This window comes from Mycteria americana, chromosome 1 (genome assembly GCF_035582795.1).
Source record: "Mycteria americana isolate JAX WOST 10 ecotype Jacksonville Zoo and Gardens chromosome 1, USCA_MyAme_1.0, whole genome shotgun sequence".
Lineage (NCBI taxonomy): Eukaryota > Metazoa > Chordata > Aves > Ciconiiformes > Ciconiidae > Mycteria > Mycteria americana.
In genome coordinates, this window is record NC_134365.1 from 165,035,370 (window position 1) to 165,050,641 (window position 15,272).

Here is a 15,272-nt window from a genome sequence, read left to right on the forward strand (position 1 = left end):
TCTGTTCATGTTTTAAGAGGGATCAGCCTGAACAGAAATCAATTAGCACCGCAGACAAAAACCAAGCCCTTCTTAAGACAAGTGACACCGCATTTTCAACATACTTCGGGACTTAATCGCCGATCCTGTTTCTTCCTCTGCTCAAACGTTTCAGCAGGACGAGGCGCAGACACCCCTCAGCTGCCTCACCTTGGGCAAAGTCCCCACCGCGGCAAGGGGTTACCGCTCCCTGGCCGCCCGTTTCACACCCGCTGAGGAAATCCCGCGCAATCCCATGCCACAGGTTGGGGCGAGCGGCAGAGTTGGGCTGGGGTGCGTATCCCTCCGCATCCCACCCGTGCCCCGGGTGGGCGTCCCGGGGGGAGGCGGCCCCGCCGCCGCTGCCGCCCGCCCGCCCCGCCGGGGCTGGGCAGGGGCTCGGGGACCGGGCCGTCGCTCCTCGCCGCAGTTCCCGGCACCGTTTGCTCGGGAGAAGATGAAATAGCCCCGCGGCACGGCAGGGTCGGCCGCATCCCCCTCTGCCCTTCCCCGGGCGGCCCGGCGGGGCGGCTGCGGGCCGGTCTCCCGCCCAGACGGGGCTGGCAGCCGGACCCCCCCTCCGGCCTGCCCCGGCGCTGGCGGAGCGGCTGCCCGGGCTGCGGCAGCCTGGTAGCCTCCCCCGCCCTGCTGCTCGCCCTCGCACGACCCTCCCGGCCTCCCGCAGCGGCTGCGGGCAGCGCCGCCGGCCCTGCATCACCCCCCGACGCCGTCCGACGCCGTGCCAGCGTCCCGGCGCGTCCCCCTCTCTCCCCCGTGTCTCCCCCGTGTCTCCCCGGTGCCTCCCCGGTGCCTCCGTGCCAGCCCCGGCCCCGCGAAGGGCACCCCGGGGACAGACCGGGCAGACCCGGGAATTTAGGGGGGCGTCGAGGGAAGCCGAGGACAGAGCTCCGTGGGTCTTTGCCTCGCTCCACCCGCTGTGAGGACCGCTGGGTGTCTTGGGCGTGCATTCAGCATCGTGGGGTCCCGCCTTCCCGGCGCCGTGCCGAGCCGGGGTGCTGAGCCCCCTCCCCCCCCCCGGGGGTGCCGCGCTGCCCCGAGCCGGAACCGACGAACCCCCTCTCCTTCGGGGGCTGCAGCCAGGATGGGTTTGATCTATTTTCTCAGAAAAAAAACAAGCAACCCTGGAAGGGAGGACACACACCTGTGGGTTCGCTCCCCCTCGGGACCTGTTGACGATTTTAGTACCTAAAGTCAACGTGGCAGCCTAAAAAAACGGGGGAGCGGGTCAGGAAAACCCCGCTACGGCAGCCTGGCCGCGGCTCCTCGGACCTGCTGGGGGTCCCCGCAGACCTGACCCCCGGCACCGCCAACCTCTCGCCTGCCTACAGGCACCTGGGACCCCAAATCAGGCAGCCCCGAGGCTTACCCCATAGCCCGTGCGCTTCCCCGCCTTTGCTCCTGCCTGGCAGAGTAGCTCTCGCCCAGGAGATGGGTCTCCAGCTTCTGGCCGTGCCTCTTCTGGGAAGGATTTCCACCTCCTGCTCCGGGGCTGACCCACCCGGCCGTGGGGCAGTGGCGGGGAGGGCTGTGCTCTCGCCGGGGCACTTTGTGGGCTGGAGGGTGAGATCCCTAGAGACAGGAGATGGAAAAGCTTAGAGGGGTCGGAGGGGTGTCCTGGGATTCTGCTCCGTGGGTGCTTTACTTAAATATCTCATATCAGATACTTACGGGGTAAAAAGCAGACGTTGTTCAGCACGCAGAGCTCCACTGGAAACCTAAGATCTGGGTGAAACAAGTGATTTCAGGCTCTGATGCTCACCTTCAAAAAGATGCCTAGCTACAACCTAGGGACAACTACAGGAGATGGACATCAGACACATCTTTTTCTTGGGAGCTTCCTTTGCAAATCCCAGCGTGGGCATCCAGCGTGGTTTGTGCAAGTGCGTGGTCAGCCCCGTGGGACTCCATCGCCAGCTTTGACTTTCGTCTACTGCTGAGCCAATTTCTTGAACGCGTGTTCCCGGGTGTCACCGGACAATGACATTTCATTAAAACCTGCTGTAATTGCCCAAGTCTGGCTGGTGGTTGGGCTACGGTCATTTCTTGACGAGCCTTTCTTGACCTTGTTACTGTAATTACGGAAGAATAAAAGGTATGTTTGAAATTTGTTTTTATGGCCTGAATATTCTGCATACAGGATAAATACTACTTGCTCTTCCATCTCATCAGCTAAATTTAACGATTAGCAAGCCGGCATTCAAATAGTCCAGGAACCAGTATTGCTGGCCAATATTTACCGAAACGTTTTGTATAAACAATGCCCATTCATACATATCTGCACAAATCAAATGATACTGTCACATCCGGATTATTTTATTAAAAATCAGCTATATTTATACTGATATTTTACTGTATTTTTAACATAATCTCAGCAACTCAAATAGAAAAAGTCCCAAACGTAAAAGTAATCAGAAAGCAACTGCATCATGTTTATATTGGTCACAGATAAAAGACACTGGGGAAAATCCAGACCACACTAAGGAGAATGACATCTCTCCACGGATTTCACTAGGACCAGGCTTTTACCCAACTTCTTTTTGCGTTCATGCTTTGCAATAAATTAATTAGTTTCTGGGCTCCAAACTCGTCAGAGGGTCATAAATCCTGATGAAAACATGCTCCCTCTTGAAGTTGCACCTGGATCACTTATAGGAACATTTTTTTAAATTCGTGTAAAAGTTCCTTTCTGCTTAATAAAGTGACAAGTTGAAGAGGATAGCGGATTACACAAAAAATTAGTCTTTCATTTACATCTCATAAGTATTCTTGAGAATGCTCTTTTTCTGACATGAGCTAATGACAAACTTAGCTCCTGGATGACCGACTAGGACATGTTATTTAAAGATTACTAATGAAAACAATTGCTGAAGACATATTTACAGGGTTTTTTTCTGATTTATTTGCTCTGAAATCCTCAATAGCAATTTTTATTACATCAAATAAGATGTACCCAAGGCAAGTTCCCTCTGAACGAGCAGAATATTTTACCTGTAGCTTGTAAGGAAGAAAAAGATCTCTCACTTTTGAAGGATTCAGGTATAAGATTGAGGTTTTAGGGAAAGGGTATTCTTTATGAAGCACTGGTTTTGTAGGTATTGCTTCCATATAGCTGGTTCAGTTTTTGTCAGTCTCCAAAACCCACACTTAAAACATTAATTCTCTCTTGTGCTACCTTTCTATAAATTGAAAGGGGGGGGGAGTTAAGTCACCTACAAAAATATTTATTTATGATCAGCTGTGGAGAAGTAATGATAACCTCAGAGCAAGTCCGCCTTAGCCAGGTGTTATAATACTTCTGACAAATACACCTGTCACCTGGGAGCACACCACAAAGCTCCAATAGAGCTGAACATCTAGTAGCAAACTCATACCAGTTGCAGCTGCAAGATGAGCCAATATCCCACCTCACTAAACACCTCCTGTTGATGGCAGAAGATGTTCCAACCAACCTCCTCCCTTGGACATGCCACCTGTGCTTGCTCTCTCAAGGTTTTCCATCCAGCTCTTTCAAGTTCTGGCCCATGGTTTGTTCTCATCCTCTTCAAACTCTCAGCTGCCTCCGACACCCACAGCCACGCTCTTCAGTGTTCATTTCTTTCGGGCTTGTTTTTGAGCCATCTTTTCCAGATCTATTTCTTCTAGCTCAGGGATGTGACAACTCCCTCATGCTGCTCACACTGTCTTTTTAGCTAAGTCCAAAGACTTGCCTCCTTCACGCTCTCTTTCCCTTACTTCTCCCTTCCCTGTTGACTCTAGAGAAGAAGACGGCTTCATCTGCTACCTTCACTGTGACAGCACAGAATATCCCCTCTTCACTCAGGTTCTGTCTTTGTAGTTGTTTTCAAAATGTCTTAGCTTCATGGGTTTTAACATACCAGCATTAATTCATCATAGCTCAGAGTGAGCCCCTAGTTTCTCAGGCTTCGAGTATTTTCTTCCACTCTCCTCCCTTGCTTAATATTCCTACCAACATCTCTGAGCCTTGACCTTCAAAGGTCTTACTGTCCTTCAAACCAAACCCCCGTCAAGTCTTACAAAATTTAGATTAATGTAAATTCCTTTGACAAATATCATTTGTCCATCTTCCCTCTACCCTTTTATAACAGTGCATGGGTCTCCTTCACCCACGTGACGACCTCCTGCTGTGCTTTCCTCCTCTGCGCCCCTTTTCTCCACACAGCTTTCAACAGTTTCAACACAACTGTTGTGCTAGCATTGACAACTGCCTGTCCTACCCCATCTTATTCCCTAACTACAGCGTTGCTATATGTGCTTCTGTCTTTCTTGTGCTTTTGATACCATCTTCATGGTCCATTGATTCAGCTTCCCTCTCAAGCATCTCCAGCTTTGCCCAGTTCTGTGTGTAAGGAGCTTCCTATGAGGTTAGGTGTATAGTGTACTCCTCCTAATCTCTCCTTAAAGTTGACCTCTCCAATTGCACCACCAAAACACTCAATAAAATCAAGGCAGTTGGTGGGCTGGATGGCTGCTTATTCTGATATGAGTGATGTTTCTACCCTTTCCTCATCCTGTTTCCATGTTGGATTATCTGTTGTCTTGTATCACACGCTAGGCTTGTTCCTGCTCCAGTCCCAGGAATGTATCTCAGGCTGCATGCACAGCAGAGCTGGCTGAAGAGCACAGTTTTCATGTGTCAAGACTTAAAATAAGCATACACTCACACATGCGCACAATTTATTTTATATATATTTATACATACCTTTCATTTCAGTAAAAAATGTTTTTCCACAGCCTGGACATTTTTAGAGAAACAAATTCCTTTTAGAACACCAAAATGTAACATTTCCAAATAAAATACATCCCTTGCATCTTGCAGTTGATGAGGTAACCGCTGTTCTTTTATGGGTTTTCTTCAAGGCACTGTCACCAGGTGTCCATGGAAGCTCCCAGAACATGTGGCTGTAAGACATTCCCAGCACCCAAACTGGCCCAGGACTATGGACCCCAAGACATCAGCCTAGAACTTGGGCTCTGAATCCCAGCCCTGCAGCAGGCAGTGGGGAAGCTCATAAAGACCATTTATAGGGAGCCTGGGTTCAGGTCAGCGTTTTCAGGGCTGAATTCCAGGGAAGGTCCACCAGAGATATCTTCCAGGATTTCACACTGGGGACAAATCTTCTCCAGGACACCACATAAGCTCTGTGGGGCAGACATTCATCTTCTGTGTGAAGATACAGTATGAAACATGCTTGTAGCATGTTTGGACAAGTGGACCACAAACGAGGTTCTGAGATGCGGTGTTGGCCACAGACCATGAAAGGTCCATTCCCATTTCCAAGGGTAACAGGTAATGGTTCCTTCCCAACTTAAGTCAAGGTTATTCTGAGTGGTTTCAAGGAATTCTGACCACGGACCTAAGTGCCAGCTCAAGTCCAAGGTTATTTTGCATCCAGCTGTTTGGATATAAACACTAGGGTCAAGCATGGGCTTTAGGCAAACTCAAGAAAGCAGTGAAAGAGAAAGCTCAGGATGCGTGAGACTCTTCTGATGGACCAATACACAAGAGAAATAGGTCCAGCTCTGATCTGAGTGGGAGGCCATGCAGTCACACAGCCGTGATCCTGTCACATAGTTTGGGAATATGTACAGCATCGGCAGATGCTGGAGAGGAAGGGGAGATAAAGCTCCCTTCAGCCCTTTCAGAAATCCACAGTCAGATAAGCAAATATTCCCTCACTTTGACATTGTTGTTTTACTTGCTCCCCCTGGTCTAGCACAACTTCCACCTTGGTGGTTCTGCAGGATGTATCCATTTTCTACCTGTAGATTTTTAACAAATCCAAACGAAGACTCTGAACGGTAAAGGCCACAGTAGTGAGCTCTCGTCGTCATGCTGCTACTCAAAGGAGAAACATTCCCGTGGAAGGCAGGGACCTGCGAGGAAACACACACGCACCATATATGAAAGTTGGACTTACATATGTAAATAGTTACATAAGTAAATGACTTTCATTTATATGTTGGTGTAAATAGCAATATCCAACTAGGATATCAATCTCATGGATATTTCTAGGGTATGTTGGAATATGACAGCAATACAAATCAAAATACAAAAGCATTGACATTGCCTAAATATCATATCTGAAGATTGAGCAAATTGTGTTACCTTTACTTCGTATTCTTTACTCCTATCCATTTATTTGTCATTACTTCCATTCCCCTTGTTTGCATTGCTATTATTTTTAGCAACCACAGTCATCATTGACATCAACAGGAGCAGGAAAGGTATAAGCAGGTGAAATGAACAGTGCTTCTCTGGGCACCCCATACAGGTGACAACATCCATGTGCTGTAGCTCCCCGAGCAGTTCCAGGCTCAGCCAGCCTACATTTGCACAGAGTTGTGGATTATGGCTGGAAATAGACCTAATTTTTGGAATTGTGTTCAAGATCTGTCTGAAACTTCTCCTTGGGATGGGACGCCCATCATGTCTCTGTCTGATTCATAGGATTGAGCTTGTGTTGGAGTCTTTCCCTCTGGAATCACCGGACTGGGTTTTCTTCCTATACCCAGCCGCCCATTTCCATAATAAAAGGCTGCGAGACCATCTCCCCTCAGCCAGATTTGCCTGAATTCGGCCAAAGAGATAAGCGGTTTTCAGGAAGGGACCACCAGAGAGCCCTACAAAAGCACACTGCCTGGTAGTGCAACCTTTTCTCCATTAGGAAACCAGCCCGAAAATCATCGCGTGTGTCCATGGACCGAAAAATCTGCCAGGGATGGAAGAAGAAACACTCAGCAGTGGTCTGGTTGCTCTTGAACATTTTTTTGTAATGGATTGTTTTAAAGCCGGATCATTTTGACAGAACTAGGCTGGGGATGAGCTTTCCACGAGTCAGACCACGAAACGTGTGGGGCTGTTGCCCCCGCGGGATGGCTGGCAGCCTCCGGGTAGCGTCAGGGCCGGGCCCTATCAGGCTGTGTCTGCTCGCACCCCAAACCCAGATGACCGCATGGTTTCACGGAAATGCTACCGGGGCCGTGTTGGCTTCCTGGGAAGCCGGCTGTGCATGGCAGAGCGTGGGCAGACAGCCGCGTAGCTCGGGGACTCAGCCCCGCAGATGGAGGACTCAGCGCCACTGCTCAGGGCTCAGTCCCACGGCTCAGGGATTCACCCCCCCGGCAGCACGGGGAAGATGCCGGAGGTGCCGGGACGGAGGGGCCGAGTACCAGCCAGCCCCGTGGGCCGCGGGTGCCGCCCGGCTCTGAGGCCGGCCCTGCGTGTCCGCGGCAGGCAGGGAGGGGAGGGGAGGGCAGGGGCTCTCAGCCGCCGGATGAGGGGCAGCCTGGGTCCGGCTTGATGCTTAAACGTTGCCCTGGCTGCGCGGTGGGGCACAACATGGAAAGGTGCCTTTCGAGGCATGATTTGGAAGCATGACCCGCGTGTGCGGACACGCGTGTCTGGGACGAGACTGTCCTTTGCCCCCCCCCGCCCCGAGGAACTAGAGCAGATCCCCCCAAGGGCTCGCTGATACAGCCCCCCCCCGGGCCCGGGCCCGGACACGCGTGGCCGAGGGGGCGGGCGGCGTGCGCGGCGCGGCGCGGCCTTTTGCGCGGCTGCTGCGCCCACACGTCTGCGCCGGGGCCAGGCTGCTGCAACCAGCCCTGCCAGGGAGGGACTTCCACGGGCGGAGAGGTTTGCAGTGTAATGAACAGCCTTATCGTCGCTGGTATCTTTACAACTGCTTAGATGACTTTTTAATTGTGGCTTAATGCATTTAATTATGACAACTCTTCCCCATTTTCAAGTATGATGTATTAATATTACAGATCATTAACGTTGCTAAATTACTGTAATGACACAGAGTCCGCAGTGTCCCAGTTAGACGGAAAAAAAAAAGACCCGCTCTTCTCATTTGGCTCTTTTGTTAGTTGCCTTATAGGAAATTCATGCACGATTCTTGAGCCTTTAAAGCACGTAGGAGAGGCTGCTGCCGCTGCTGCCGCTGCTGCTGCACCCTCCTTATTAAATTATTGATAGAGAAAATCCCCCATGTAAAACTTCCCCAGCCCGAGACGGCAGAGGAGCTCATCTCGTCTTGCTAATATCCACTTCATCAATGTAAAAGTTAGCAAGCCTCGGCTCTTGAGCGGGTCCCCCTCCCCTCGTTCATAATTAGAGCAGACCGTATTTAACATCTGCAAAATAGTCATGCTTATAAGGAATGAGAAACGCGAGATGTTCCATTCTGTTTGCAATGGTTAGACCGTTTTAATCTCTTAACTTCAATATATGTCCTCTAGCAGGCTATACTTCTTGGATTTCATTTTTAGATCCTTAAGGCTGCATATATCTGTCAAACAGACATAATGAATTTAAAGTGCTAATGCCTAGAAGACCAGAAAAAAAAAAAACAGTGAAATATATCCTCGGTTGATTAAATTACCACCTCTAGCTACTTTACCTCCTTATGTCCAAACAGATTTCCCTTTTTACTTACCAAGTACCGGATCTTGGAGATGTGGAAGATGTAATTTCATGGTTAAAAAAAAGGGAAAAAAAGACAACAACCCCCAACCCAGGCACGGGTCTTTAGACAAGCACATTTTTTTGCTTTAAACATCTTTTCAGACAGGTGCCTGTAGGACGGGACTTGCCACTGCCTGGAGGTATTCTTCAGTTACACCCAAGCCCCGGGGTACCCCTCGGGTGGGAGCCCGTCACTTTACCGCGCTCCCCCGGCACCTGAGGACTGGGGGAATCGGGGGGACGAGATGAAGGCGGAGGGTCGCCCAGCCCGACACCCCCTGCCCCCGCCCCGGGGGGTCCCCCTGCTCCGGAGCGGGGCGGCCCGGGGACGGGGACGGGGACGGGGCGATGCCGGCCCCGGGGGTACCGCGCATCTGGGAGGGACCGGCGAGCCTGGGGAGAGCGGGGACGGAGGGAAGGCGAGCAGATTTGTCGCGCTTTGAAATGAAACGTTATAATCCCTCCAACAATCCTGTTGACTGTGAGCTCTAGCGCCGGGAGTACGACACGGCAAAAAAAAAAAAAAAAAAAGGAAAAAAAGAAAAAAAAAGGCAGATACATTGTTGGATAAACAGCTCCTTATAGGTAAAAACTGAATGGGCCAAATAGATGAATAAGGCGACACAATGGGAGGGGGGTGGTGAAAGGCAACGAGTCGGTGGCAGTGGAAGGAAAAGGTAAAAGTGAACAGAGGGGAGAAAAGGAGAGAAAAGAAAAAAATGTAAATGAGTGAGACAAAAAAGCCAAGAGAAAAAGAAAAGAGAACAAGAGGGGGAAAGAAGTAATATTTTCCTTGATAAAAATGCACAAAAGGGAAGATGAACTTTGTTCTTTTTCTCTTTCTACTCTCCTCTCTCTTTCTGCTTTTCGCCTCGCAGCACGCCAGCCTAAGCTGAGAGCTGTAATGTCATTAAATTGCAAATGCTTTTTCATTTCCGACACACACTGTTTACTTATCTGGCAAAAACATATGTTGGAAGGAATCCGTTAAATTCTGCCCATTGCCTTGGGTAAAAGTGCAATGGAAACGGACCCACTGAGCTTCTTCTTTCTTCTTCTTTTAGCACTTCCCTTATCTACAAGACTGCTTCGCAGAAAACTGGCTAGTTCAATGAAAAATGAAGATACAGCAGGAGATTAGAGAAGAACACTGAGCAAAAAATTCCTGGAGAGAGGGTCACTCCATTGCAAATGATTTCACTCCTCTAGATCTGCATAAATTACTATTTTTAAGGCATCTCCAAAGTCTGTATATTTTTCTCACTCTGTCAAACATTTAATTTCACGCCCCGTGTTCTGAATATGCTAAAATGCATATCTCTGATGCACCTTTAAGCCAGAAAAACGAATGCAAAATTGAAGATAAAATGATGTGATTTGCACTACAAGCCTATTACTTGAGGTATTTACATATAGTTTACCTCTGCAGTTCTGAGAATGATTTATTAAAAAAAAATCTGGATTAAGCTCATATAAATATGTATAAATCTTTGTTTAGAAAATAGATTTTGCAGCTGTTGTGTCAAAAAGTTCTTTAAGATTCTGTGAAGAATTTTCCTTTTAGCCTGCTTTAAAAAAGAGGGGAGAAGGGCAGTATTTGACATCCTGCTTTGGCAGGAAGGAAAACACACACACACACACACACACACACACACGCACGTCCAGACATTCAGGATTTTTCTAAAGACTCGTGGGTTTGTTTTTTTTTTTTTTTGATTTCACACTTTTCTTCCTAAACTTCTCCGGCTCCCTTCCTCTCCCCCGTCTCATTCGCTGGGACTCGGTATCAGCCGCGCTCTGGGTTTTCCCGAGCGTGCGAAACAGCGGGCCAGGTGTATTAAAGCAACTGTAGGCCGGGGGGGGAGAGAAAAACAACCAACCCCAGCCCCCCAAGCAAAGGAAGAGGCGCCCGAAGAGGCTGCTCGCCCAGCCCGGCCATGCCCGTGTCCCGCTGCACGCCGCCGGCGGAGCCTCAGCCCGCTGCGGCCCGGGCGCGGTCCGGCGAGAGGAGCCGCGGCCGTGCGGGGCACTGCCCGGCGGCTGGGGGCTCACCCCCGCCGATCTCCGCCGCCGAGGGAGCCGCGCCGCGGCTTCGGCCTCTTCGGAGCCTCTCCTTTCGGGCACGCTGAGCGACGCGAAGGGAAATGGCCCCCGCCCCGCCGCCCGCAGCTATTCGCAGGTGGGTAGGAAGGCCGGCAGGTAGCGCCGCGGCAGCGGGACGCGGGCTCTGCCGAGGGGCCGGGCTCGCTCCCCGCCCGCCCTGCCCGGCCGCTCCGGCAGCCACCGCTTCGGCAGGCGGGTACCGGGCAGAGCCGCTGCTTCTGGGGCGGCCGCGGTGCGCCGCGAGCAGGGGAGCGCGGGCCGGGCCGGCACCTCGCTGGCCGGGCTGCGGGCCCGCCCGGGCGCGGCCCCTCGCCGGGCGGCCCTCGGGCCGGGACAGCGGCAGCCGCGCTGCCGGGGCGGCGCGGAGCGGAGCGGCCCGAGGGCCCCCCCTGGCGGCGCCGGCCCGGTCCGGCCCGGCCCGGCCCGGCCCGCCGCGCCCCCGCGGCCTGCCCGCCGAGCGGCAGCGGAGCAGCCCCGGCCCCGAGGTGTCCCGGCGGGGCTTCCCCTCCCTCCCTGAGCCGCCTTCCCCACCGGAGAAACGTCCACCCCCGGGAAAGGAAGCGCTGCCGCCGCGGCGCGGCGAGGGCCGGCGCGGGCCGGCCGTCAGCAGGGCCAGCGGGGCACGGCCCCATCTCTCCTCACGGAGAAGGCGGCAGTTGCCACCCCAGGCGCTGAGGAGGGGCGCAGATCCCCAGGAGCCCTGCACTGCCACGGTCCTGCTTCACGGAATTGACCTGAATAAACTTCTCACGCACCTCTCGAGACACTGCTCGCGTTTCCTTTCTCCAGCGCGTGTAACAGCCATGGCTGGGGGTGAGGTGTGTAAGTAGTGAGGGCGCTTGCTTGGGATAACCACGTACTCGATAGGGAAGAGGAGGCTTTTCAGATAACTTCAAGGTTAATTTAAGACTTGGCCGCAAAATCTAGACTTTGAATAATACATGAATTGCAGCGATTCCACTGGGATATGGTGCCCGGGAAGTGATTTCCCCCTGCCCCGGTCCTATCATCCTATTTTCATCTCTGGAACAGAAGCCCCAGATGCGCTGCTTCCCCCCACAAAGAAATGTGTTGTCGCACGACGTGACAAAGTCACTTACAACAGCGTGACCCATACATACACACACCGCCGCATGTTTTGGCCTCTGGTAACAGACCTCAGAGATAAGAAATCGAAACTCACAGGCTACGCATCACAAACTCAGTGGTAGAAAACTCTCCTCTTTTTTTGCCTTTGAAGGTGGTCAGCTCTTCTGGTAAGTGCACGGCCATTCCCCCCTTGCAGAAATACATCGGGCTGATGGCAGCCGTCAGCTCCTCTCCTGTCGTGGATAAAGGCTTCGTGCTTTGTCCATTTGTCAGTCCCAGGGTGACTCGAGCCATCGACAGAGTGCCAGCAGATGTTGCTGCCTTGGAGGGATGGAGACCAGGGTCTCAGCTCATCCCTTGTCCCCACAAAGGTAGGAAGGAAGGAAGGAAAAATCAAACATATTCAATTCTTCTTGAGGAGAAGCAGCAACGATCCTCATGCACCAATGACATTAGTGACAATAGCACGGCAGTGGAGATTCCTGAAGGCCATCCCTTCGCATTTCAACAGGAGAAAAGTGAAGGCATGAGGGAAATTAAGGCGGTCTTGAGAAGAGCTTTATTTTGGACAGCAAAGGTTCATCTCATAGACTTCTCAGAAACAGGTCTGCCAGCTCTCAGGTATGTAGTAGCCAAAACCAGTTAGTGGTAAAAGGCAGCAGGGTGAAACCAAGATGTACAGAGGGCAACCAAGTCTCACGTGCCACGTTAACTCTTAAAATAGTGGGACAGACGTAGGGTCTCCCTGCTGTGACAGCAGAACGCTTGCCCCTCCGCAACAAGCGCTGTGTGAGGGACATCTAGGCAGTGACCCCTCTTCAGACAGGGCCAGTTTGCTGAAGCTCCACGGGCTCGATAGTCCAGTGAAATCCTGTAATCCCTCACCTCCATTCCACACCACTGTTTCAAAAGGCATTTATTAATTTCTAACAACTCGCCGGCATATTCTGCTCTTCATGCGTCAGGACTTTGGGTCTGTACTGTCATTACTACCGCAAAATTAGTCTTCTGAGAGTCTTAATCCCCGCTAAAACCAACTGGAAGAGCTACAGTTTGTCAGGGCAGGGACGGCACTAAGCAAGGTTTCTGTCATTTGAAGTTGCTGTTATCTCGATTGAGTTCACCACCACACAAGCTGCTTTGCGCTGGAGGAACAGATGCAGGTCGTGGCACTTTGCACTGAAGGGACACCGGCACGCATGCATGTGGAGAAACTTTCAAGAACCAAAGCGGCTCTGTAGAAAGGGAACGGCGAGGGACCAGATCCCAGCACCGAACATACATTTGCAAAACTGTTGCATTTATTGGAAACCTGAAAGCCACAAATACAGGCCCAGGCACTGCAAGGGGACGCATCAGTGACAGAGGGACAGGTGCTCCCTCTCCCCCTACCACTTCGCTAACGAAAAGAGGGTGACAGAAATACCAGAGGACCCTGCTGATTCTCAGTTTAAGGCATAGTCCTATGCCATCCCTCACCGCTTTGAGGATCAATGCTAACTTACTCTAGGGAGTTCGTCACCACTTGCTTGGTCTTCCAGGAGTCAGCAGAGGCTTCCTCCCCTTGGCATGAAGGCTAGAGATGAGCAGCTACCAGGGAAGCGCTGGAGACGTGACTGCATGGGAATCAAGGGTAACGAGGAAGGCACAGAGAAGATCAAATATCCATAGCTCTAGATGATGAAATATTTTACAAGTATCTGTTGACACTGCTCACCTTTATATCTTGTACAATATAGATCCCATATAAATTGTATCCCGTCCCCATATTCCTCCTAACTTCCTGGCCCAGCACTAGCTCCAAGCAATTTTAGTTCCTTTCTATAGAAAGGGAGCAATGCAGCCCCATCGCTGTGAACTTCCCGTGTTTTACGCACTAAACTCATTACCCTGCGTTGCTTCGATACAGTATTAGCTGAATGCATACATTAAAATCCCTGACCCGGCTGGATCCTGTGTAGCTAGTGTAGTCTATCACAGGAATACATGTCTGAGCTCTGGGTAGCATTGCCATATGCAGTGTAGGGAACCTTCCATATGGTTTCTGCAAAGTGGTTACAGCACACGTGCACCAGGCACTTTTCAAAGTAAAACAGATCTGTTCATTTTTATTTTCAAAATACCAAAGCAGTAAAATCATGTAATTGAGTAATCACTTGCCAAATTTCCTTTTTTAATCTAATCTATTTTGAGTTACATCAGAGCCAAAATGCAAATTAAACTGGTAAGGTTCCAAGATTTTTTTTTTTTTCCCTTTTAGAAAACACAATTTAAGGTACTCACAAGTAAGGAAATTTAAAAAACCATTTGTGTTTGTATGCTGTAAATTTTGGAAAACAAGTTTCAGCCTGAAGTAAATTTTCATAGGTAATAGGTTAAATAGAAGTCTTATGTAAATTTTGATCTCTTCTTAACAACTCCAATGTTCATTTTCTAAAATTTGATTTGAAAATAATGCCATTGTTTTAAAAGAGGCTCGAAGGGTCAGAAAGTAGGCAAAAGAAAGTATCCACTTTAACGAGGCACACGTACAGCCTTGCAGCTCTAACTACTGTATCGCAAAAGGAGGGATTCCTGAGATTGCTCATTTGCAGTCTCCATGAATCAATTTTTTTGGGGGGTTGTTGTTGCAGCAGCATTAAAAGCCAAACTCACTCACCAGCCTGGGCAAACTCGTCAGCACTTGACCACGAGGCGAGACAGATCCTCGCCATCCTAACACAGGCTCACAAAGTCCCATATCTCAGCAGACTGACAGACCGATAGATAAAAGCAGCCTTCCAGGGTACCCGCTGCTGGAAACCTTTGCTCTGTGGGTTGCAGTTGCTCGGGTGAAGTCTCTCCTTACCCACAGGCAGACCTTGTGAAAAGCCGTGTGACCTTGTGGGTTGCCTTCTACCACAGCGGCTGCCATCTGCTGAAAAAACTGGCACCCACTCAAGTCATGGCTCTTCTCATGGTGCTTATCTTTTCTCCCCTCAAAACTCCTTCCTCAAACCGAGGGCTGCTCGTGACGTCTCCCGGCCCCTTTTGTAAGGCTGCAAAGGCACAACTGACCCTGTTCATTTTGAAGTACTTTAAAGCAGCTGAACAGTTTTTCTTTTGCTGGAAAAAAAACCCCTGACACTACTGTTGAAAGAAAGCGAGCTGTTAAGGGAAGGGACAGGCCCATCCTTAGCATGCAAAATGCAGCAGAAGACGCACAGGAGAGAGAGATGGAGGAGTTACAAGGCTGATGGTTTGCAAAAGACTGACTGACCTTGCAGCTGCCCTTCTAAAGGGGATCTTGCCCCTCTTCAACGTGCCTTTTCTACCCCATCCCCAGCAGTGCCACTGGTACTCATCAAATCCTGATGACCTGGTTCAGTGAGCTAAAGCCACTGAGAACTAATTTGTTTTTTCTTCTGCTGCTGCTAAAGGCTGAGTTTTCCACCACTTTAACTCCTCAACTCCATCTCACGTAAACTGCTAGGTGACGGCCAGTGTCAGTTCAAGGGAAGCAAGAGCAGCGTGCAGCCAGGGGAACAGGGACACCCTTTTTTTGGCAGCT